This window comes from Rhinolophus sinicus, linkage group LG02 (genome assembly GCF_036562045.2).
Source record: "Rhinolophus sinicus isolate RSC01 linkage group LG02, ASM3656204v1, whole genome shotgun sequence".
Classification (NCBI taxonomy): Eukaryota; Metazoa; Chordata; class Mammalia; order Chiroptera; family Rhinolophidae; genus Rhinolophus; species Rhinolophus sinicus.
In genome coordinates, this window is record NC_133752.1 from 197,646,738 (window position 1) to 197,672,479 (window position 25,742).

At 54.5% G+C, this 25,742-nt stretch overlaps 1 long non-coding RNA gene across 1 annotated transcript; it reads left to right on the forward strand.

Moving 5' to 3' along the window:
• The first annotated feature begins 5,145 nt into the window (after positions 1-5,145).
• On the forward strand, positions 5,146-10,193 carry LOC141568857 (uncharacterized). The gene is made up of 3 exons (XR_012492091.1): positions 5,146-5,819; positions 6,105-6,188; positions 9,166-10,193. It is a non-coding gene; the product is annotated as an uncharacterized LOC141568857 (long non-coding RNA).
• Positions 10,194-25,742: the final 15,549 nt, after the last annotated feature.

The window sequence follows — 25,742 nt, forward strand, 5'->3', positions numbered from 1 at the left end:
GCTGGCATAGGAATGGGACATGCAAGACACTGGGTGTGATGCAGAAAGGAGGCCATGTGGCTGGGCAGGGGGACCCGGGGGAGTGCTGTGGACTGAGGGGGCAGTGGCCTCGGAAGGAGCTGTGTCCTTGCAGGCAGCAGGGAAGTCTGCCCACTGCAGCGGGCCCAGGGTTGGTGATTGGATTTCAGGGCTCAGGGCAGCCCCACTCTGTACACGTCTGCTCCCTGTGCTGGACTTGTGGGCCTGGCTCCTCCCAGCAGGCTCACTGGGCCCGCCTCATCTGGGGTCACAGAGGGAGGGGCTGTCAGTGCAGTACCCAGCCACCCCCCCCACCCCCCACTGGGATCCCAGCTGCACCGAGAGGGAGGGTGGTCTGTGCTGAGGAAGCAGAGGCCCAGGTCGCAGGCCTGCCAGAGCTTAATCACTGGCTCCGCCCAGACAAGGATATGGATGGGCCTCCTGCAGTGGCCCTACCCTTCTGGGGCTTCCCAGGGCAGGAGACTGACCTGCAGACGGCACTTTGGGTGCCCTGTGTGCCCTAATGGAGGTGCGCATGCCCGGCAGGCTGCCAGGAAGCTGAGGCAGGCAAGGCCCCAGGGCGGGGCCCTGAGAGCTGAGTTCTGCAGGGTGCGGAGGGGAGGGGATTGCTGGGAGGCGGGTGAGCAGGGGAGGTGGGGTAGGGGTGATGGGGAGAATTTACAATCCCACTGGTTACAGCAGGTACCAAGACTGGCAGGTCCCATGCCGGCTTGGTGTGGGGGGGCTGGGGATAGGGGGGTGGATGGAGGCAGACAGCACTTGGACAGGAGCACCAGACAGGACGGCCTCTAATGCAAGGATGGGGGTGCCGTGGGAGGCCACTGCAGTGGGGATCTGGAGAGTGGCTGGCGGAGGGTACCGCCAGTGCGATGACTCCGAGGTCGGAAGAAGCTCAGCATAGCCAAGGGCAAGCTCTGCAGGAGAGACAAAGATGCGGAGGTTGAGATTTTCTAAAGTCCCCCACCCCCCTCCAGGCAGGGTCCTAGGACCCCCTCATCATTTTAAGGCTGAAAGTTGGTTAATCAGTTTGATTCCACTGGAGGAGAATCTGGCCCCTTAAATCACAGCGCTGGCGGCGGGTTCACTCCAGGACACGCTGTCTTCTGAGTTCCGTCTTCCTGTGTGGCTGGGATGGGGGTGGGGGGTCTGGCCCAGAGCCACCCCTCCCCCGTGGCGCATTGTCTGCCCTGCGGCCGGAAGCGACTCCTGCCCAGGGCTGGCGGGCTGTGGAGACCTTGAACCCCACAGCTCCACGGCTGCGCGGAGGCCGCCAGGGTCAGGCCGCCTTCGGAGCTCAGCCCACCGCTGGCCTGGAGAGCCGGGCTAGGGGAGGGCGACTGCCCTGGCCCCCAGGCCTGCCCAGAATCTTGAGGAAGGAGGCTGGACATGGCGGGCCAGCCCCTGCCTCCCAGTACAGCCATCCAGGCTAGGACCCCATCCCTGTCCCTCTGTCCACTCAACACCCCTCAGGACCACCCAGTCACCCAGCACGGAAGGGGTGGGGTGGGACTGGGGGGGTGACCTACCCACCATTACCCCTGCTGCAGACACAGCCACCTTTCAGCCAAGACAGCAGGGGAGGACAGAGAAGAGAAAAGCCAAGACCTAGTTTCCAAGTGAAATGACGCCTGGACTGGGTTTCCGCCTCCCTAAGGGCAAATAACCCAGGCTGAGGTTCCCACCAAGGCAGTGTGGCCACACAGGCCTCAGTCCCTGGCCTCATGGGAGTTCAGACCCTAGACTCCAGGTGCAGGGATGGGGGAAGGGATGTGCAGAGGTCCCCTGGTCCCCATGGCACGCACCTTGGGCTGGGTGCTGCAGTGGCTGGGACACCCCAGCCTGACTCTACCCCTGCCCCCCCAGCCTGGGCAGCACAGAGTTCTTCCTCACAGAGCATCCTTGAGGAAAGATGGCTGCATCCGGCCAGATGAAGTAGATCACATTTGTTCATGGCTGAGTCTGTATGTAGAGCTCTGGCTGTAGCAGATGCTAGATCCTGGTCAACAGGGTAAACTGAGTCAGCTCAGAGTTCTTCTCCAGTGGCATCTGACTGCCACAGCATCACCGCCAGGGGTGCTCAGCCTGACAGCTACCACTTGATATCTGTCATGTGTGGGTCCTTCCATCCTCGCAGCTTTGAAAAGGCAGTGACCTCTGAGGGAGCAAGTGTGCGGGTGGAGGGGCAGACTTGACATCAAGGTGAGTTAGGGGAGCAGGGATCTGAGCCCAAGGTCAGGGTGTGAGTATCCCAGGCCCCTGCTGGCATACATTCCCTAGGGTGGAATTCCACATCACTCAGGGATGGGGCATCTAAAAGGAGGCAGGGGTCACCTTGCCCAGAAAGGATTTGGGAGTGCAACAAAGATGCCACAGGACATGTCATTAAAAGCAGAGGTAACGGATGAAAGGAAAACGAGGGCAAGAGGAGGTCTAAGTAGAGCAAGAAATGAACTCACAGCTTTGGTTCAAAGCTCCCCAGCAGCCAAGGCAAAAAGGGAAAGCAGAGTTAGAAGGCGTCAGGTCTTAATCCTGAAGCTTTCCTCCTGGAGGTGACATGGGGATTGCGGGTCAGTGTGGACTCTCCTTCCACCCCATTCACTTTCTGAGCAATGGCTTGGGCCAGACGTGGGCTGGGCTCTGGGGCTGCCAGGTGAAACCCCAAATCAGGTTTCTGGGGCATAATGGGCCCCATTTGCCAGGCCCTTAGCATATGCCCGTCACTGTACCTCCCTTTGTCCTCGCAACAGCCTGGCCCAGTATCTGTCACTTCTCCAAATAAGGAAAGGGGATGAAAGAGGCAGGCTGTGCTATAGGCATGGCTGCTTGTGTCTTCTCAGCTTTGTGCAGCGCTTTCACTCCACAGCCTGGGTGTGCTGTCTCCTCTTTGGCTGACTCATGGCCCAGTGATGGGAACACTGAATCCTCAGCATGTCCTTGTCACCCCATTATCCCAACCAAGTGCCTCCGGGCTCTGGGCCTGCACTAGAGGACTTGGCCTCTGGACACGGCCACCTCTGTCCCCCTAGCCACTGCCCAGTCCAGGGTCCACTGCCTGCTTCCCTGCAGAACGGCACGTGTCCAGCCCATGAAGGCTGGAAAGTGGCGCAGTAGGAGTGAAGAGAGAAGGTCTTAAGAAGGCAGTTAAGACTGCACAGAGAGACTGCGCAGAGAGACTGGGCGCAGGCCTGTGTGTACATGTGTGTTCCAGTTGCTGTGTTTGCCACCAACAGATTACCCCAAATCGTAGAGACTTACATGGCCCTTTTACTAGGTTCATGGACTCCATGGGTCCAGAATTAGGATGGGCACAGCAGGAATACCTCATCTCTGCTCCACCAAGTTGGGGGGGCCTCCTGGAGGTGGCTCAGTGTCTGGGCTGGAATCACCTACAGGTGTCCTCACAGAGACCCCTCCACGTGGCTGTCCCTTACCAACTGGCTTCCAGGAGCGAGGCAGAAGCATAGGGCGGTCACAGCCCAGCCCTTGGACCACATGGTGGCTTCCACCACCTTCTACTCGGGGAGGCAGTCAGAGGCCCACCTAAATTAGACGACGCCCCTTAATGGGGGCATGGCAAGATTCTAGAAGGAACCCTTTGTTGGGCTTCAAGCGGTATTGTCTATGCTTCTGTAACAGGAAGATACCGTGGCTGCTCTGGCCGGTTTCTCCCCACCCTGACGCCTGACGAGGAACTTTCTACAGTTGCAGTCTTGTTTCTTTGAGGCCTCTTTCCCCTTGCCTCTCCAGACCACTCTCCACGGGCTGCGGCCTCCCTGGAGGCTGACCTGGACAGAAGCACCTGCAGGCTCCCTATGCTCTGACCATCTTGGGCTCAGCCAGTGGGCTGCTCTGGAGGAGACCCGGGCACCAGGTGGATGGATGGCCCTCTCTCCAAGCTTGAGACCCTCTCGCTCCCTTGCCCCTCAGCCACCAGCCCCAGCAAATGGCTCCTCAGTGCTGCCCATGCCTGGATTGCTTTCTAAAATGCTCCTCCTCAAATGACCCAAACTGATGGTGCTGCTGTCTGCCTCCAGCACACAGGGGCCTTGCCTGACACAGAACCACAGGCAGACAAGAGATACGTGCTCTGAGAGGGTAGCTGTCCAGGGCCTGTGTCTCGGGGCTCGGGCCAAGGGGCTGGCCTGCTGCCTTCCACTTGGTGGCTTGCCCCTTAAGCCTCCCACAGAGAAATCCTGCTTTGAGAAGGTCACTGCCCGGTGTGGGGACAGAGCTGTGTGTTTTAACTCCAGAAAGACCAGGCCCCAGTAGGGGGGCCGGCGCCAACTCAGACAGCTGAATAAACAGCCACGGTCACGTTTCCAGGCCCCCTGCAGCCTGGCCTCCCCACGCTGGAGGCCACTCAAGGCCAGGAGTAGGGCTGCAGCCCTCCATAAGGATGGTGGCAGCCCCCCTTCCCATCTCCAGGGTCGCACAGCAGGCGCCTCGGTCTGGTGGACAGCAGGAGGGAGGAGAGAGGGGCTTGGCTGCCCCAGATGGGACATTCAGACCTGGTGTCCCAGGCCCAGCTCTGCCACTTTTGCCCAGGACCTTCTGAGCATGTCTGCCTCTCCCTGGCCTCCATAGCTCCAACTGTGGAAAGGACAGAAACACCCCAAGTGTCATATGGCAAACAAGGTAGTGGATGTCAAAGGTGATGGGATTAGAGAGGCGAGGGCGGGACCAAGCTGGGAAGCCTGGAGCCCTAAGGTGAAGCCCTGGATTGTCCCCAAGGGCGGGGAGCCACGGCTGGGCCAGAGCAGGGCCCACTTGGAGTTTTATGAAAACGGCTCAGGTGGCCGCTGGTAGACAAATAGAGGAGGAAAGGGAGGGGGGGAGACTCGCGTGGAGGCCGTGCAGCCTGAGCCAGGGCTGGTGGGAGGTAGACAAAACTGGGGTTGGAGGGTAGGGTGGGTGGGCAGAGCCCCGGCAGGGTGCAGTGTCTGCTAGGCCAGACCTGGTGGACGGTGTCACTCTCACCGTCCTCTTGGCACTCGGGACTCCACTTCCCAGGGCCCAAGGGGCTACATCATAAGAATGTGCCCTTGAGGAGACCTGGCCATCGCCTTGAGGAGATTAATTTTGATTTAACCCCAAAATAATAACTTGTCAACTTTCCTAATTGCATCCAGCTGTGCAGGGCCTCCAGGCCTCATGGCCACACCCCTTCCCACCTCAATACCCCTGGCTTGGACCCAGGAAGAGAGACTCTGAGACAAAGAAGTGACAGGAGCCAGATGCCCGTCTGTACCAGGCCTCATGGGGGCCAAGTGCTCTCGCCCGCTCACGGAGGCATCGTGGCCATCTGCCGAGGGGACACATGAATGGCCTTTCCAGCCATTGGCCGGAAGGCTACTCACAGCACAAGTTCAGACCTTCCAGAGCCTGCCTGCCAGCACTGACCTCTCCATGCACCCCCAGCCTCCTACCCCCTACCCACGTCCCCCGTGTGCTCTGAGGATAGAGACAGGCTTCATGGCGGCACCCTTTACCTGAGCTGTCACGTACCTCTTCAGGGCCCAGCCTGTGTCCCCAGGAATGAGTCATGCTCTCCTGCTGCCCCAGGCTGCCCGGGAGGGTTGATATCAGACTGGGAGACCCCAAGAGCAGGGTTACATCCTGTCCTCTCTAAATCCTTAGCCTCAGCCCATCGTGTCAGCAACAACATGACCTGGTCAGCGTTCCCTGTGACCAGACACCATGGCGTTTTCGTTGTGCTAGCTCACCGCGCTCTGGGAACTGGGCACTGCTACTGTCCTTGCAACACAGAAAGGACAGGCTGAGTGAGCTGCCCTGACTCCCCTCTGCCCAGGGCTCTCCTGCCCCTGCACCCAGGGCCCTGGGAGGGCGTCCCAAACACACACTGTTCCTGTGAACTAGCCCTTCTCCTCCTCAGCTTCCCTCAGTTGGGTGACCACTCCACCCCCATAGAACAGCGAGCCCTGGCCTCCCCACCCCCTCCTCCCCTCCCACAGCCTCAAGCCCTAGGAGGCTGCTGATTGGGTGGGGGGCACTTTTTCACTCGAGGTATCTGACTGCAGAGCCATCTGACAGTCATCTCTCGGCAGGACTGACCCCTGACCGCCTGTAACCGGGCAATCATGATGACACCTGCCTATGGGAGGATAGGAAGACACAGTGAAATAATGCAGGTGATGTTCTCAACCAGGGCTCCTAGTAAAGGTGCCGATGGCCCTGTGGGTGCCGGTATTTGTGGGTGCCCCAGCCTTGTGGGTTCCCAGGGTTTTCTATTGGGCCGCCATGTGTCACTGTAGCCACCAGGGGGCAGCAAAGGGGAGCAGTTCCAAAGGGGAGCCTGTGCTTTTGTGGCGGGGGTGGGAAGCAGGAGGGGGTGGAGGAGGCCCAGCCCGGGTTGCTCCAGGCCGGCCCAGGAGTCTGGGCTGGGATCCTGGCCCTGCACTAACTCTTGCACGACTCAGGCCTCCAGTTCCCCTGTGCATGGGGCCTGGGTCTCTTCCAACGCGGAACTGAGGCGAGGCTGAGAGTCTTCCCCCCACACAGCTGCAGTCCCGGACGGCAGACGTGGGGGGACTCCTGGCGTCCAGTTGAGGCCCACCCACACCCCTGCGCCTCCGGTCTGCAGATGGGGAAATTGAGGCTCAGCCAGGAGCAGGGGCTTGGCCTACGTCCCACAGCAAATCCGAGGCAGAGGCAGGATGGGCTGTGCTTGCAGACCGAGGCCTGTCCTGTTCCCCCTGCACACCGCCAGCATCCCAAATTCCAAGAGCAGGGGACCTGCTGGGCACACCCTGGGGGAAGTGACCCTCCTCGGGCTCCTCGTGCTGCCCAGTGAAGCATCTGTGGACTCAGCACCCCCAACCCCCCGCCCCCGTGGGGCTGATGTTCCAGACTGGTTTGAGTCCCTCTGTCCATCTGGTCGGTCAGGGGCTGCTGGGTCATGCCGGTTCCTGTGGCCCCAGCCGCCCAGCACAGGACCTGGCAGGGAGTGGGGAGGTATGGGGGGGCAGGGAGGTGAGTCACCCCTTGGGACACTTCCCGCTGAGTTCCTGTCTCTCACCAGCTTCCCCAGCGCAGGTCCCACCTGCAGAGGAGCCTGGGAAGGGAGAGGTGTGGGGCTTTACAGGGAAGGGGGGCCTGCTTCTCATGGGGCCAGGAGAGGCCCTGAGGGGGACCAGGGTGGACAGCCCCCGCAGGCGTTTCCTCCTGGCTCGGGCACAGGAAGGCGGGTGCCTCGAGCTCTCTGCTCTGTGGCCGGAAAAGACTGGTGTTCCAGGCATATGCAGCTTGGCAGGTCGGAGTGAGCACGTGGTGAGACGCCCGACCCAGTGCGTGCTGTGGGGCCTCCTCACCCCCAGGGGTGCGTTAAGTCCTGCGCTGATGCTGGGCACAGTGTGCCCTGTCTGGGCCTCTGCTTCCCTGGGAGGCGGTGACACGGTCACAGGACGGGGGCCCTAAAGGTCAGTGTAAGGCTGCAGGCCGAGGCCAGAGTCTGGGGGCTGAGCCAGTACGAGGAGAGGAGATGAGTAAATGTCTGGGGTCCCCCAGCTGCCCCAGCGTGAGGCTGCCAAGTGTTCGGCCCAGAGTCCTGCTCCCCGCCTGGCCTTTCCGGCCTCCATTTTGGCAGCATCAGGGCAGGCAAGACAAGGAAGCTGGGTAGCCATGTTCCAGCCGGGCTGGGGCCTGGCCAGCAGTGCTTCCCAGAGGCCTCCTCCCGTGCTCCGAGCCGCATTACCTCATCGGGAAGCCATTCCGGAAAGGAGCTGCAGAGCCCCTGGGAGTGGAGGGGAGAGGAGCTTTCCAAGGGCCCTCCTGGCAGCCGCCAGTGCCAGACGAGGGCAGGCGTCACGCCTCCGGGTGTCTGCCTGCTGAGCGACCGCTGGGAGGGCAGCTGGCTTTTGTCAGCTTTTCGGGGTGACCGGGCTGGGCTGAAGCAGGCCGGCACCATGGCACTGCCCTCGGCCGGCTGGCTGCCAGGCAGGCAGAGGATTTATTTCAGGAGCTGGAACCGAATAGCTGGATAGGAAGGGAAGCCAGGTGCAAGCCAATAGCAGAAGCCAAGCCCTCCCCCCTTCTGGGCCTCAGTTTCCCTTCAATCCAATCCCCTCCCCCCTTCATTCTCGCCCTCCCCCTCCTGTGGCCACACGGAGCACTGGACATAAGCGAGCACGTGACCATGCTCCCTGCTGCCTGCTGATGTAAACCAGAGGCCCGACTGTCTGCAGCTGGCTCTGAATGGGCCTTTCTGGGCCATGTGGTCTGGGCTGAGAGGGGTGGGGAGCTGCGGGGGCAGCTGGGGTGCTGGGGAGAGAGGAGGAGCTTCCCGCCCTGCCTGAGGTGAGTCCTGAGGGATGAGGAGATGGGACAGACAAGAGGAGCTTCTGGCCCTGGCCTCAGTCCTCCCACCCAGCCTTGATTCCAGAGCAACATCTCAGAGCCTCAGTTTCCTCATCTGTCAAATGGGGCTCAGAGTGCCCACCCCCCCACCCCAGAGAATGGTTGAAAGGACTTCTGAAATCATGTAAAAGAGAGAATAGGAGGCACAGGCAACAGGCTCTTGTGGGGGGCCTGTGGGCAGGCACCAGTACCAGCTCCCCCTGGGCCAGCATCCAGGGACAGCCTTCTCACTGCCAGGCGTGTGAAGTCCTCCTATGACACAGGTCTGTTTGGTGCACTTTCCCACTAAACCCCCCTTGACCCAGCGTAAGGGAAGCTCTGCCCTCCTACCACACCTGATCGCACATGTGCCCAGGCTCATCATGCCTTTTTTCAAACTCCGTCTGTCTGGAGAACTCCTACTCATTCCGCAAAACTCCAGGCAAGATGCCCCGTCTTCTGACATGTCTCACAGGGTTGCTCTGAGAACCAAAAAAGAACATACATGTGTGAACACATGGGCATGTGCTCACGGCTATCCTAGTTATTAATTAGAAAGCGGTCATAACCAAGGGCACACAGGTGAGCAGGAAGGCTGTCTGGCTCGAGATTTAAGCCCAACCTTGGCATGTGGTCGAATTTTCAAAAAGGAGAGGAAGAAACTGGAGGCTAGGAATAGGCAGTAGTGCAGCAGTTTTAAATGTGGCTTCAAGTTCTTTGGTCCTCGTCCCATTGAGAGGTGGGGTCTGTGTCTCTCCTCTTGAATCTGGGCAGGCTTGTGACTACAACCACGTGAGTGGGACAGCAGTGCTGCAGGGTACCTTCCAAAGCAGAGCTGTGAAAGGCCACACAGCTTCTACCCTGGAGTCCTGAGTAGCCTTATGAGACGGAAGTTCAAGTTCCCTGGGACCTCCCTGCTGTGAGGATGGCCAGGCTGCATGAGAGGCCACATGGAGGCATGCTGGTTGACAGTTCCGATCTTTGAGTCATCCCAGCCCAGGCTGCAGACATCGGAAAGCAGAAGCCACCTCAGAAGCAGCTCCACCAGCCTCAGAGCTCCCAGCCCCATCCGTTTGACGTGTCCCAGGTGAGGCCCAAGCATCACAGGACAGAGTTGTCCCCACTGCAACTTTCAGAATAGCTGACCCACAGAATTCGTGGGCAGAACAAAATGGCTGTAGGTGGGGGTGGTTTGTTACAGCATGAGCTACCTAGAACAGCGGAGCTGAGAAGCTCAGAAGTTCTTGGTCCTTCAAGCTAACCACGGGGCCCCGTGGTGCAAGGCAATTCCCAGGAACAGGCTCTCCCCAAATGTTCTTGGTGTTCTGCAGCCTGGTCTGTAACCAGTGCTTGGGGAAGGGTCATTGAATGGATGAATGATGTCCAGCCTCACCGCAGAGCTGTTCCTGAGTCACTGTGGGGACAGAGTCCCAGAGAGCAGTTTCCAGGGTCTCGACCTCACGTGGAAAAGTGCTGGCTCGGATAGTAGATGGTCATCAGCTGTGACTAGTTGGCCATCAGCTGTAACCAGTGAGCCATTAGCCACTGATATAACGGCTGTGGCTACACTAGCAAGCGCAGATTGCGGCTAGCAAGTGCGGTGAGCAGGCGGATTGCAGCTAGCAAGTGTGGTTAGCAAGCGTCGATGGCGGATTGTGGATCGTGTTGCTCCTACTTCCTGTGTCTCGCCCGGCTGCCAGCGAGACGGGGGTGCAGGAAGACCCCGCGTTGGGATACTGGTGGATGTTTGCTTTTGTGTCTCAACCAGCCACCATCGAGAATATAGTGGTATGACTCCCCTATCTATGGCTCCGTGGGTGTTACTTTTTGGCCTCACCATATCCTGCGTTCTTATGCAGGGGGCGGGAGCAGAGACCCTGCATGACACTCCCCAAACCTGAAAGGGGGTCTCCCCTCCTCAGAACTCCAATGAGTCTTTGCAGCTTGAATAATTGTGGACCCAGCTCTGGGGAGTTATCTAGGTTCTGGGTGTCATGTTTGTTCCTCAGTTTCCCCACCCGTAGAATAGGGTGCTGAACTCATACTCTCGGTGGTCCGTCTGGCTCCTAACCTGCCTCACTGGGGCAGCTATTCACTCACAACTGTGTCTCCGCCCACGTCCTCTAATCCACATGACTCCACCTCCCAGGAAGGTGGGCATCATTACTGTAATCTCACCATCCCATGCTCAGCACCTGTCACTGATCTGCCCAAAGGATGGACACCACTGGTGCCTATTGAGTGAATGAATGAGTCAATGAATGAATGAATGAATGAACTCTTCCTGTGCTCATTCATTCAATCAATTAATTTTCCACACATACAACAAGGATTCTCTTCCAGCAACTCTAGGAGGGAACTCTTGCATGTCTCATGTGATGGGGAGCTCACCACCTTTCAAGATAGCCTATTTCCTATTGGGGCAGCACTGGTCAGAGAGCAGTTCCCTGAGCTGGCCTTCTTCCTGGGCCCAGGAGTGAGTGGCTGGAGAAGGAGGGAGGGGGCACGTGGCAGTGGAGGGGGCTCTCGGTACCCATGGTCCTCAGAGCCTGCATCTCATGAGTTCCGGGAGCAGGTGAGGGGACCCCAGAGTGCCCGAAACCCGCTGGCTGTCTCTGCACTGGCCCAGCTGAGGTCCCAGGGTAGGTGGGGGCAAGAGCCGTGAGTGCTGTCCTGCCCAGGGCCCAGCTGGGGCAGGGCCAGCACACCAGGAGGTCTGCAGAGACGAAGAAAGCAACAGGACAGAGGGAAGAGCTGGGCTGGGGCAGGTGGTCTGTGTCGTTTCCATGGCTTCATGCTCCTGCCTGCCCAGCCTGGCCTGGGAAAAACGAGCTGGGCACTGAGCAAGCGGTGCCTGTGACCGCCCGGGACAAAGGCTGGGCTGTTCAGACGCTTATGGCAGCCAACTGGGCCTGCCTGGTGGAACATCGGTTTAGACTAGGCCTGCAGCCTGTCCCTGGGGCCCCTGGGAAATGAGCTGAGGCTAGGGGCTGGGGCGGGGAAGGTCCGGGCAGCCCAGCGCCCTCGGGAGCAGGCAGGTCCCTTGCCGAGCCTCTAGGAGACTGTAGACAGGAGGCCCTCCTTGCATAAGGAGTAGGGCTTCTCTCTCCATCTCTGGGTGACATAACACCAGCAGGTGGGCCTCCCCTTCCGAGGGGAACCCCGAAACAATGACCAAACACAGGTCTACATGTAAAGTTTGTTTTTGCTGCCTCTGTGGACAGGTGCTGCTCAGGCCCTGAGCCAGGCAAACTCAAAGTGCCAGGGTGTCAGGGCCTGGAAGCAGCTTCCCCCGAGGACGCAGGGAGCTGGGGGACGAATGCCCCTCAGCCCATATCTCAGAGCTGCACTCCCCCCGGGGACCATGCCTGGCCACCCTCAGAGGTGACTTGCTTGATGACACATGCTGCATCAGATGCACCCCCTCCCTGCCACACTTCACTCTCGCCTTGTGCCTTGTGGGATCCCCTCCCAAACAGGCATGTTTATGTGAATCCGTACTTCATGGCTGCCTTCTGGGGAGACCCAGAGCAGGCCACAAGCTCACAGAGGGTTCACAGGGCCTCTGCCATCCTGAGCTCAGAGACTGAGGAAGTGGGGCACTGTGTCATCCCAGAAGCTGTGACCAGGGAAGGGTATTTTGCCTATAGGGAAGGGGAGTTTGGGTTCAAGGAAAGGGGGAAAGGGGTCAGAGAGAGGGGTCTGCCCAGATAGGTCTCAGGCCTACAGAAGCCTCTTACCCTCTCATCTGTGCCTCCATCAGGGGGTGGTAGAACTCCCTGCACCCCTTGCCTGCCCTGGACCACCTGCCTGCCCGGGTTTCGGCCCCCACAGCTGAGAAGGGGCAGCGTACTCCGCTCACCCTGTGTGGCAGTGTGGGCTCCCAGGAAGCCAGTGTGGGGCAGGCTTCAGGGAGCAGGATGTCAGGGACCGTCTGTGGTCACCGCTGTGGCCACCGCTGTGGCGGGGAGGGGAGGATGCAGGCAGAAGCCTGACCCTGTGGGAGCATTGGGACGAGGAGGACCACCACAGCTGGCCTGAGCTGGGTGGAACAGCGAGGCCTTACACTCTCATCTGCATCCATCACTGGATATGGCCCACCCAGGGAGGCCATGACCTTGGGCCAGGCCAGTCTCTGCAGCTTGAAACCAGCCCTGAAGGGGCTCAAGCCAAGGGCTGTGTGTGCTAGAGGGAGCCCCACTGGGAGGAAGGGGAGGCTCAGAGCACTCGCAGGTAGGCGCTGCCTTGGGCCCTCTGTCTTGTCCAGCTGCCCTTGGATGTCCTACGGGCGCCTCACGCTCAGCCTCCCACACTGAGCTCATCAGCTCCCCCAGGCTCCCCCTGCCTCCTGCTTCGGGCCTGGGTGAAGCTGCACTTGCAGTGCCAGGCTGGCCATCCCCACCCCTCCCACCACTCCACCCTCACAGGCCCCTAGCCTCTAACTTCTGCCAGAGCGACCTTTCCAAACATAGTCCCTGACCCCAGTCACCTCCTTCACACCCCAATCTGGCTACCCATGTACCCCTGGACCGTGCATTCCACTCAACTCCACATTTGCCACCTAAACCCTTCCCTGCCCTTCCCCTTGACTTAGCCCTTCACTCTCAGCTGAGGTCTTAGGAGGCCTTCCCTGGCCCTCGGCTATCTCAGGGTTCTCAGCCTTTAACCCACTTCTACAGCAGCATAACCCACGTGGACTCGGGGCAGGGGCCAAGTCCGTCCCTGGGCCCAGCAGGCCATCAGTGAACACATGGAGGAGGTGGAGAGAGAGAGAGAGAGAGTGGAGAAGGAAGGAAGGGAGGAGGGAGGGAGGGAGGAAAGAAGGAAGGAAAGAAGGAAAAAGAAAGGGGAATGATGAGTAAGTGAGTGAATCAATGACATCAGGGTGACTGTGAACAAGCTTTAGTACATTGAAGATGGTGAAGGATTTATTTTAGTGCCCCATGAGGGGTGAGTCCTGAGCTCAGAGGCCATAGGAGCAATTCAGAAAGTGTCTTTGAACTCTGGGAGGAGAAAAGAAACAACCCTTCACTCAGGACTAAGAAGCATTCTGGAACATTCTCAGGGGCAGGGCTGAGTGGCTTCCTGATGCCAACAGATCCCATAGGACCCCTTTCATCTCCCCACTGGCAGCACTTGCTGAGTCAGGGCCTGAGTCAGCTTCCGCCTCCCACCTGCCTTCTTCAGGGAGACCTGAGTCTGGGTGCCCCAGCGCTGGCCAGGACCTGCAGCCCTGAGCGCCCGGCAGCCCTTGCCGCTGCTTAGCAGAGTTCTGTGTTGGAACTTGTACATTTCTGAACTCAGATGTCCTTCCAACCGCCTTCCCACGGTGCTGCCACAGCCCATCAGATTGTCACAGGGATAAGTCGTCCCTCCAGGTGCTGGGTGGGGGGTGCTAAAAGGCGGTCCCTTGACTTCAGGGCAAGTCACTGCCTCACCCACCTGCTACCACCAAACCTGGCTGCTCATGAGTCCACACCCTCCCCTCCATGTCCCCACCTGCTCATCCAGGCCCCAACCCGTCCCTGCCACCTCCTTGGCAACCTCCTTCTATTTCTACGGCATCTTCCACCACTCCCTTCCCTCCAGCTCCCAGTGCATTCAAGTCTCCCTCTTCAGGGAGAAACACCTTTGACACCACACCCACCTCCAGCCACTGCCACCTTTCCTCCCTCCCACCGCCAAGCCTCTTGACACAAGACCAACACTGCCCGTCCCCCAGCACGCTTCTCAACCCACTTCAGTAGGGTGCTGTTACCACCCTCCACTGAAATGGCTCTTATCAGGGTCAAGGATGAGTTCCGTCTTGCCAAAGCCAAGGTCGCTTCTGACTCTATCACAGCGTGGGATGTGGCCAACACACCTCCTCTGGACGCTCCTCGTCCTTGGGTCTGCGTGCTCCCTGACCTCGCTGGCCGCTCCTCTGCTGTGGCTGGCTGGCCGCCTTGTTGACCTTAAACATCCAGACTTCAAAGACCAAAGCAAACTGAGGTTTCCCATGTCCACATCTTCAGCCCTGCCCTAGCCCCAAAACCCAAGTCTCTAGCCCCCGCCCCCAACGTTTCTGAAATGCCAGCTGCAAAGAGAAGAGGAGGGGCTGAGGGCTTATGGAGAGGGATAGGACTGAATAAGCTGTAGCAAGGCCTGGACCATGTTCCACACACGGGCGGCTCTGTCTGGCACGTATCAGCTCACGGGCAGGCCTCCCTGCCTCCAGCCTCCCGTGGTTCCATCTCCATGAGTGGAAACCTGGGCACCATACTGGAATTTTGAATGCTTCCTTAGGTGTTCTAACCTGCCCCATCAGGGTTTCTTGGAGCTGGGGGCCAGGGTAGCAGCCACTTTTGGACCAGGAGCCACCCCCGTGACTTCTGACTCACTCTTTGACATGACTGAACTTTTCCTTCAGCTCACAGGGAGGAGACAGATGTCAGCTCCCAGGGGTGTCACTCCCAGACCTCAACCAGATGTTTCAAGTCATCTGGATTTCTTCGTGCATTATCTCTGCTACCACCTAGATCTGAGCCACTGTCATCCCTCACCTGGGCCACTGCTGATGTCCCCTACAGTCCATTCTGCCCACCCCAGAAGCTAGAGAACCTTCTTAAGATATTCAGCTCTCACAGATAAATCTGCGCCTGGCCAGCCCCTCCCCAGTCCCAGGCTCCTCTCCCCAACAATGACCGTGATTTCAGGCCAGTAGAAACCTACTGTGAGTGAAAAATGATAAATTGTGTTTTTTAATTTTACTTTCTCTTATTACTAATGAGGTTACTTCTCTGTTTGAAAACTTTGCTCATTTTTAATTGGATTTTTGTCATTTTCTTTTTTGTTTAAAGGAACTTTTGTACTTATGTATATCTCATATATTATGAATTCAAATTCTTGTAGACAAAGAATGATTTTTAAAGATGTTAAATCATAATTCTCATTCCAATAGAAAACGAACACATCTGAAATTTTACTTAACTCAATAATTAATAAGGGAACCAATAAGATGTGAAAATCAGTTCAAAGGAGAATTTGAAGGACAGACATGTGTAGGCAACCAGAAAGGTGAAAATGAACTTGCTAATAGCTACAAAACTGGTTAATATCCTATAGGGCAACAAAGTGTACTGTTTGGGATTATCTTTACTATAAGTCAGACTCTAATTATATGATTATTATACAAAGTTCATTTGCATTGCTATGGACAAGAGGCATTTGCCTTACAATAAATTTTCTACAGCTTAACTTCTACTCTGACAGAGCTGTAACTTAAAAACTTTTATTAGTATTTTTGTAATATACACTACTTTTGTCATCTTTTTATACTTGTAAAAAAACTAGTAGGATATAGTTTATAATTTTTTTTCAAGATTTTATTGGGGAAGGGGAACAGGACTTTATTGGGGAACACTGTGTACTTCCAGGCCTTTTTTTCCAAGTCAAGTTGTTGTCCTTTCAATCTCAGTTGTGGAGGGTGCTGTTCAGCTTCAAGTTGTTGTTCTTTCAGTCTTAGTTGTGGAGGGCACAGCTCAGCTCCAGGTCCAGTTGCCGTTGCTAGTTGCAGGGAGCACAGCCCACCATCCCTTGCGGAGTCGAACCGGCAACCTTGTGGTTGAGAGAATGCGCTCCAACCAACTGAGCCATCCGGGAGCTCAGCTGCAGCTCAGGTCAAGGTGCCGTGTTCAATTTTAGTTGCAAGGGGCACTGCCCACTGTCCCTTGCGAGAGTCGAGGAATTGAACTGGCAACCTTGTGATTGAGAGCCCGCATTCCAACCAACAACGGAGCCATCCGGGAGGCAGCTCAGCTCAAGGTGCCGTGTTCAATCTTAGTTGCCGGGGGCGCTGCCCACCATCCCTTGCAGGACTCCAGGAATTGAACTGGCAACCTTGTGGTTGAGAGCCCACTGGCCCATGTGGGAGTCGAACCGGCAGCCTTTGGAGTTAGGAGCATGGAGCTCTAACTGCCTGAGCCACCAGGTCGGCCCTAGTTTATAATTTTTTATAATTTTAGATTTTTTTTTCTCTCTCTCCTAGATGTCTTGAAACTCCATATGATATACCTTGGTGTGGAGTGTTGAAATTTTTCTTTTTGTTCTTTCCTTTATCCTGCTTGGCACATGGGCATTTCCAATCTGAACACTCACAACTTCCTTGTTCTAGAAAATTCCTGTTAGTATATGACAAAACATTAATTCCCTTCTCTTTTCATTAATATCTACTCATGGAACTTTTATTAGATAAACAAGCAACTTCTGGATTTGTTCTCCTTGTTTCTTGATGAGAAGCCAGATGTTGATCACGTCATAACCCCCCTTCGCAGAATAAGTCTTTTTTTTTTTTTCTTCAAATCTTTCAAGATTTTCTCTTTTCCTCTGGCTTTCAGAAGTTTAACTATGATTTATCTAGAAGTGGTTTTACTTGTGTTTATCCTTGGGATTTATTGAGCTTCTTGGATCTGTAAGTTAATGTTTTCCATTAATACTGAGAAGTTTTCAACCATTTCCTCAAAATTTTTCTACCCCAATGTCTTTCTCCTCCCCTCTGGGACTCCAATTACATGAAATTTGGACCACCTTATATTGTCCTTCAGGTCTCTGAAATTCTATTCCTTTTTTCCTCCAGTCATTTCTCTTTTTTCCTTTGGGTTGAATGCTTTCTGTTGATTTATCTTCAATTTATTGATCCAATTATGACATCCAGAATTGGAGCCCATCTAGTGAATTTTTAAAATTTCAGTTATGGTCCTTTTCAGCTTTAGAATTTCCATTTGTCTGTAGAGTCCCTATCTGTTCACTCGTTGATGCCATATTTTCATTTAATTTCTTGAACGTATTTTCCTCTGCACCTATTTTTCATTAATTCTTTGAACTTAATATTAATATTTATAGTAACTGCTAGAGTAGAAATATGTAACTGCTCAATCTGAAATCTGGACCTACTCAGAGTTCTGTCTGTTGACTTCCTTTGTGAGGCACACTTTCTTGTTTCTTCGATGGTCTAATACTTCTTGTTTGAAAGCTGGCTATTGGAGAATACATTGTAGTAGCTCTGAAATCAGGAGCTGAGTCAATGAAGATTAGCAGGGGCCAGAGCATCCCCGGAATCACAGGTGTGGAAAGATAGGGGACAGTCCCAGAGTTCATCAGAACTTTCACATTGCCATTCCCTCTGCCCAGAACAATTCCCCTCACTATTCTCCTCACTAAATCCTTCTTATCATGTTAGACTAGACTTGGCTTCAGAAGTCTCCCCAATAATCCTAACCAGTTAGGACCCTTTGTTGAACACATTTATAAGTACTTTGTACAACTGCAGTAATTACAAACTTGTTGGTGTACTTTCTTCTTTCATGTCTATCTCCCCGACTACACTGGAAGGAGAATGAAAGCAAGGATGAGCAGTGTGTTATTACGACGTGCCTGGCACACAGAGGAGCGCCACAAATATTTGTTTAATAAATGAACGTTGCCCACTTTGCCTCCAGGACATTTTCCCAATCTGTTGTCTCACCAGCAACACATAAGTGTTCATTCTCTGAACTCTCACTGGTACTTATAATCTTTATTAGTATTTTCTTTAATCTTTTTATAAGCTCTTCCAATCTAATAGCTAATTTTTTTTATATTTGATTAATTTGCATCCTTTGAAATGAAACCTTTTCATAGTCATATTGGAAATTTGAACTTTCTCTTCTGTAGGTTACCATCCTATATCCTTTGCAAATATTTTGTCTTGTTGATTTGCAAGGGGATTTTTGTGTATTGAGTTAGAAATACAGTTGACTCTTGAACAATGTGGGGATTAGGGGTACTTGAACAGTCAAAAATCCACATATAACTTTTGACTCTCAAAAAACTTAGTTGTCCATTGGTATCCCCGGGGATTGGCTCTAGGACCCCCTGAGGCTATCAAAAATCTGTGTATGTTGAAGTTCCCTATATAACACAGTGGAGATCAATGCATGCAGTTGGCCCTTTGCATCTGTGGACTCTCCACTGTGGATCAAAAACAGTACAGGTATTTATTGGCGGGGAAATCTACATAGTGGATCCATGCTGTTGAAACTCACGTTGTTCAAGAGTCAACTTTATTTTGTCTAACACATATTTTTTTCCCAGTTTGTTTTTTGCTTTTCAACTCTGCTTATACTGTTTTTCTCCCCTATGTAAAATTTTTTATTTTTATAGAGCAAAAGTCTTCATTATTTCCTTCATGGCCCCTGATGTAGGTGCTATTACTTAGGAAGACTTTTATCCACCTCAGAATTATGCAAATCATCATATTTTCTCCCAGTGTATTTATGGTTTCATTTTTTATTTTTTAACCTTAAGACTCTTAATCCATCTCAAGTTTATTCTGGTGCAAGGAGAGAGACATAGGTCAAATATCATGTCATTTTCGGAATGAAATTTCTCCTTCCCTGATTTTTTTTCCCCAAAATATACCTAAACAGAGAAACTTGTACCCCACACTTTCATCTCTTCCTAGATTTTCTATTCTGTTTACTGATCCACCCATTTTAGTGACAGTCTTATGCTTTTTTAAAAGGGTTTGCTTTCTAACACATTTGACTGATATTAAATTTGACTGATTTGAAATTACTTACTTTATTTATTCTGCTAATAGCTATTGAGTTCCTATTTTTGACACTATTCCAAGTGCTGGAGCTACCGCAATGACCAATGCAGACAAGAATTCTGTTTTCATGGAACTTACATTCTGTTGAGACATCCATTGTTCATCCCTTCAAAAATCTGGTGAACGGTAAATGGCAAGTGCTTTCAGTCCAAGACAGAGGGTAGGAGGTAAACTCAGACGTACAGTATTGTGTCCCCAGTGTTTGAACACACTGGTCCAGGAACCAAGGGGAACATATAGGTCCAGAAAGTAGGGTTGGCTCCTCTCTTCCCTACAACCTTAGGCTTTGTTAAATTCCAGGTCCTGGTTCCCACAGTGGGATCCTTCCACCAGGGGACAAACTAAAGATGCCACTGATCTTGAGGTCTCAGCTAACTATTGGTTATTTTCGCCTCCTCATGCTAGGGTACCAACAGGCAAAAAGTTAGTCAGCATACTGGCAGGGTAATTGACCCTGAACTTCAAGAGGAGCCAGGCTTGGGGGAAAGGCAGGAGTATTTCTCAGAACCAGAAAATTCACTGGATGCCTCTTGTTTCCTCCACGATTCTGATTATATGAGTTGGCAACAGCAGTGACCATAGCCCAGCAAAGGCAATGCCACCAAGGCGTCCTCCGTGGCTAAGATCTAGGTCCCCTCACCAGCTGGGCAACCTTGACCAGTTGAGAAGCTTACGTGGAATGTGTGATGGAAGATGGAGACAACTGGTAACAATTATGGCCTTGTACCAGTTGCCATGGTGAAGACTGTCACTTGCCTCACTAACAATCTTGTTTTTAAAATGCACAGAGCCTGCTGCTGGTCAGCAACTTGAAGGAAACTCTGGCAGACTAAACTTCATCAAAAACGGGAGCCAGTATGAGTGATGCAGGAGGTGGGCTGTACTGGACACCTCTTATGCATCAGTTCAGAGTCCTCTTACCCCACAACCCCACCTCTTACCCCAGCCACTGCCACTGCAGCTGATTTCACAGTGGCCTCGGCCAGCTTTAGACAGGTGTAACCAGACAGCACATTACCTTAGGCCCATGCCAGATATCTCTTGCTTCCTGCCCTTGTGCTTCTCTGAGAATGTGACTTAGGACACCTGGGGAGACCCACTCCGCACTCACATTCACCCAACCCAGGAGTTCCAGGAAGCTGACATCCATGGAGCCATCCTTGACCAAAGGTGAGGAGTGGCCTGAAAAATGCTTCCCCCTTTTGTCCCCTGGGTAAACAGTTCTGAGATGTATTTCATAGGTACCCCAGAAGTTCCCATAGGATCAAGTACAATTCCCCAGTAGCTGTGATCAACCTGATAAAGCATCTTTTATTGGTTTCCCCAAGAATCTCATTCCTTCCTGAGCTGCCTGCAGCCAAGCCTTTGTCTTGGGCTCTGCTTTCCAGGAAACCAGACTAGGCATGTATCATTGTGGTGTCATTGAGGCAGATTACCAAAACTAAGCTCATGAATTTGAATTCATGTACTAAACACTGTAGTCACTTATTAACACAGAGTGATTCGATGGGGTTTTAACTCTAGCTCTATGAGGTCCAGTATGGTAACCACTAGCCACATGTGACCATTTACATTTAAATTTGAATTAATTCAAATTAAATAAAATTGAAAATTAATCTCCTCAGTAGCACTAACCACCGTTCAAGAGCTCAATAGTCACATGTGTAGCCAATTGAGCTAGAGAATATTTTGACCATCACAGAAAGTTCTATTGGACAGTGTTACTCTGCATTATTTGCTTACCAGCTGCCACTTTGCAGTGGGTCGTAAGCATGAAAATGACAGAGTTAATATCTGTTTGTTTTGCTCTCTGTTTCCAGCAACTAGTCCAGGGATGAGAACAGAAGCAGATACTAACAGAGTTTAGAGAAAGAAGAAGGAAGGAAGGGAGGGAGGGAGGGAGGGAGGGAGGGAGGGAGGGAGGGAGGGAGGAAGGAAGGAAGGAAGGAAGGAAGGAAGGAAGGAAGGAAGCAAGCAGGGAGGGAGGTAGACCAGCTTAGTCATGAGCAGAGAGGGTAATTTCCTACTAGCTGAACGGGGACCAAAACCTTCCTTTGCCACCTCCCTTGTAGCCCTCATGCCACTCAGTGAAGCTGTGGGCTTCAGTTCTGAGTCAATTTGTCCCCAAGGTCCTGAACCCCCACTCCTAATGGGGTGGTGCAAAACAACCCTGCCCAGCAAGCCTGGCCTGGATCCGCTGATGGGTCCCAGCTCATTCCACATGGAAAAGTTTGGGACCTCAGACCTGGGAACCAGAAGGAATGGGGAAGAAAGGACAAAACTGACAGGGTTCCATGATGGTGTAAGACTGAGGGAGACAGTAAGTCCAGAACGAATATCAAATAAATGCTGGCATTTACTGAGCACTTACTATGTGTCAGGGACCAGGCTAGGGTTGCTATCTGATTTCACAGAGGAGGAAACTGAGGCCCAGGGAGGTGAAGCAGCCTGTCTAAGGGCACAGAACCAGTGAGTCGCGAGCCAGGGTCAAGCCCAGGCAGGCCGGCTCCAGCGCTGGCTTCTTAGCCTCCATGATGCCCGTGCAGGACTAGAGCAGGACGCGTTGTGGGAGTAGAGCTGAGTGTTGGCTCTTCCTTCCTCCTCTTCTGGGCCTAAGAGCCTCTGAGACCTTGCCATTACCCTGGGCAGGCCCAACCAGTGCCCCCATCCCCTCTTCCCCAGGGCAGTGGCAGCCAAAGGAGAAGGTCTTATTGCCGCCAGCTGGAGGCCTCTGGGGCTGATTTCACACCAGAGCCCCACCCATGGTGTCAGTACAGCCAAAGCTTCTTCCTTAACTGCCCCCTGGGTGACATAACCCAGCTCCTCTACATGGGATCTGTGAGGGACCCACCACGTCCCAGGTGCTTGCAAGGAGCCAGGACGGAAAATATGACTCGCTTCTTCCCCCAGAGTGGGATCGATTTTCCATTGCTAATTCCCGAGGAATCTGGTGACGTAGTGGAAAGACCTAGAATGCGGAGACCTGGTTCTCTCCCTGGCTGTTTTGGCTTTAGACGAGGGCCGCTAGGCCTCAGTTTTCCCTTCCATCAGTCAGCAACCAGGGGCCATGCGTGATGTCCAGGGCCTGTCCTGTCTGACTCACCAAGATACCCCGGTGTCTGTGAGGCCGAGAAGTTTTAAGGACAGCAGCGGACATCTGGGGCTTGCAGCCTTTCTGGGTTTTGTTTGTTTTCAAAATGTGCCTTTGGGAGTGGAGGTCAGTCAACCATGACTTATCAATTTCACTTCAGAAATCGTATTCTACTATTAGGAGTACAGAGGACTTGAGAATTCAAACGTGCCCCCCGCCCCTCCCCCAGCCACCCTCTGGGTGGCTCAGCTTGGTCCCTAGAGCCAACAGATGTTCAGTAAGCTGAGGGCAGGGAGGATGCGGCTTTGGCCCCTGGGCTCACTGTGCACTAGCCCGGTTCATCCTCACCCGCCCAGGAAGCTTTATCCCATCGTCATTGCCATTTGCAGCCATTCTACCTGCCAGAATCAGATCAACCCTTTGCCATCACTTCCTCCAGGAAACCTTCACCTAGCACCACACCACATGATGTCCGTAGCCCTGATTGTCAGGTGACACAAGGACACGAAAGGCACCCACCTCTCCTGTGCATGCAGCTGCTCCTTTGTTAAGGAGCACCCAAAAATCTTGGGGCTAAGAAGTCTGCTTTTGCTCTGAGGACAAGAGTGGCCCCAACCTGCCCCTCCTCAGGAGTTCAGGGCAGACAGTCTTTTACTTACCTTCCCCCTCCCCCATCCCATTCTCCTACCTTGACATTTCCTTTCGCCAGATGGGCTGCTCTGTTTTATGTTTGCTTTGGTGTTTCTAGTCCAGCTGACCCCCTATGAGGCAGCGTGTATAAATTCAAAGAAGTAGGAAAGTTTGCCTGAGGAAGGGATTTCCCCAGAGTGCGTTCATTCTCTGTGTCCTTTGGCTTTTACTAGAATACTCCCTCTACCTAGAGTTTGCCCCCAACCCCCATCCCGCCTCCTGAGAGCTCCCTCCACCCTCACAGTTTTCCTTCTGCCTGAAGTTCTCCCCACTCTCTCTTCTCTGTAAGGCTCAGCTCAAGTAGCACCCCCTCAGGAGCCTTCCTGGGCCCCTCCATTGCCTGCTCTGTTCTCCATGACAGTATGCTACGCCCACCACCCACGGGTCCTCCTTCACCACACTCACCACCTGCTTCCTTATCCTTCCCTGCCCACCTCTCCTGCCTCCAGCCAGGCCCTGAGCCCCTCAATGACAGGGATAGGGTCTCACATCCTGCATCCAGCCCAAAGGAGGCCTCGGGGTGAGGCGGACGCTGGAAACCAATGAAGCTAGCATGTTGGGGACCCCTGGCTGGGATGGATGTAGCCCTGTGCTCCAGTCCCATCTTTTAAAAAGTGACTCAGTCGATTCATTTATTATTTAAGAGAGCTGGAAGAATCCTTGGAGACCCTCTGTACAACCCCCTCACTTAACACCTGGAGAAACTGATGCCCAGAGAGGGAGTCTCTTGTTCAGGGTCACCTCCTCTGAACCTCTCCTGTCCTGGGCCCTCTCCATGGCAGAGCTGAGCCCCCCCAGAGCCTTGGTGGGAATGGACTAGTGTGCACATTCCCCTCACACGTGCACACACACACAGGTGCCTCCCTCACACCTGGGCAGCCGCATGGACCCAGAGACCAACCCTCAAGTTCACTGCCCCTGTGAGATGGACAAGCAGGCGCCAGACCCCTTATCAGATGAGGACACTGAGTCCCGGGAGGACAAATGACCAGTCAGCAGCCTGCTTCAGGGCTGGGACATCTGACTCTGCACTGGGTTTCCATCTCCTATCTCAAACGTGTCCAGTTCAAATTAATAGAAGGTGCTAGAATTGCCTGGTCATGCACATGTGCATAAAAACCGTAAGCTTTCTGAGGTGCTGCTTCTGGCCTACTTAGTTACATGACACAACACTACAGTGAGCACAGATGCCCTGGTCCCCACGTTTTGGCCTGGCCCAATCCTTCTGGGCTCAATTCAGCAACTTGTAAGTAACGACTCATGGAGAGGTCCCTCCCTGTCTTTCTTCCTTGTATGGCCACTTATGGGACTGATATGACCCTGTTGACAAGCTGTTGTCCCTGTGATGGGGACACACAGGTAGCGTGGACTAGGCTCAGCCAAGGAGAAGAATTCCTTTCAGCCTTGAAAAGGAACATTGGTGTAGGGTGTCGATGACAAAAGGAAATGCTTACGACCAGTGTGACAAAGGCAAGATGCTGACTTGCAGAGAGGAGTATAGACCACGGAGGGCGAAGGGGGCCGGAACGCCCCGCCCCAGGTAGCACATGTTATCTCTGGGTGAGGCGGTTATTAGGGCGACCTTAATTTTGTTACCGATCATGTAAAGGATTAAAAAATGAAACCTGTAAGAGAAAGGAAGGCAGGAGGGAGAGACAAGCACCGAAAAGAGCCTAAGGTCCTTGGGACTTAGCTACACCGGCCAGGCAGGGCCTCCTCCGGGCGCCGAGGGTCGCCCCCCACCGTGGGCCCGCGCCCCCTGCCGTGCCGGGGGAGCCCGCATTGGCATTCCGCGCCGCGCCGCCGGGTGCGTGCCCGCGCCGTTCCCAGCCCGCGGCGCCGCGCGGGGACAGTGGCGCATTGTTTGTCAGGACACCCCGGGCGGCGCAGCGCCCTCGGGGCTTGGCGCGGTCCCGCCGCGATTTGCATGCGCTCCAGTCACAAAGGTTCAAGGTCAGGAGCGCGGGGCCGCCGAGCCCCGCCCGGCCCAGGCGCTATTCGCCCCGGCGGCGGGAATTCCTCGCCGCCCGAGCCCGGGCCGCCCCTGCGCGTGAATGGCCGAGCGCCGCCGCCGTCTGAGGCGCTTTGTGTCTCGGCCCGGCCAGCTGGGCCCGCGAGGGACGTGCCAGCTCTGCCGGCGGCGCCCCCGCGCCAGCGCCGCTCGCTCATGCTAATCAGCCTGGCAGCGTGTCTGGGCGGGAGGCCCGACTGTGAGCCCCCCACGTTCCCTGCCAGGAGCCCCTTAGCTTCCCCCTGCTGCCGCGAGGCCCCAAGTCCCCTGCCAGGGCTCCCCCACTCCCCTCTCCCTGCCAGGTGCCCTCCACCCACCTACCAGGAGTGTCCAGCCCTCCTGCCAGGAGTCCCCCGCCCCTGCAAGAAAGTTAGGGCCATAATGCGGGAGTGGTCGGCCAGGGGGCCAAGGCCTAGGTCCCTGCCCCTGCTCTGACAGGACACCCTTGACGGGCCCTCTCTTCTCCCTCCACCCGCGCGTGCGAACTAGCGTGCCACCTGTAAGGCTTGGTTCAGACCCCACCTCCTCCAGGAAGCAGCCCTGACCCTTCCTTGTTCCCTCCTCCCTCCTCCCACCTGCCTCACTAAGGTATTTGGTTCTAATCCCAGGTCAACAGGGAGACACTACAGGCTTTACGCACTGAGTAGCAGAGTAGGGCCTGAGCACGGGCCTCTCCCTGGGCCTCAGCAGGGAGCATGCTGGAAGGGGTTCTCTGACATCTGGAATTCACAGACCGGTCAAATTTCAAAGGAAATATTGCAGACCTCCTGAAGATTGCCAACTTTCTAGTTTTCCATGTTGGAGCCTTTAGAAAAATAATTAATTATGATTTCCTTTTTTGAAAGAATATTTATAAACCTACTTTTTCAGTAGGAAGACAATCTCAAGATTAAGGCCATTTCTTCATGCTGAATAAATGTGGCTTTATG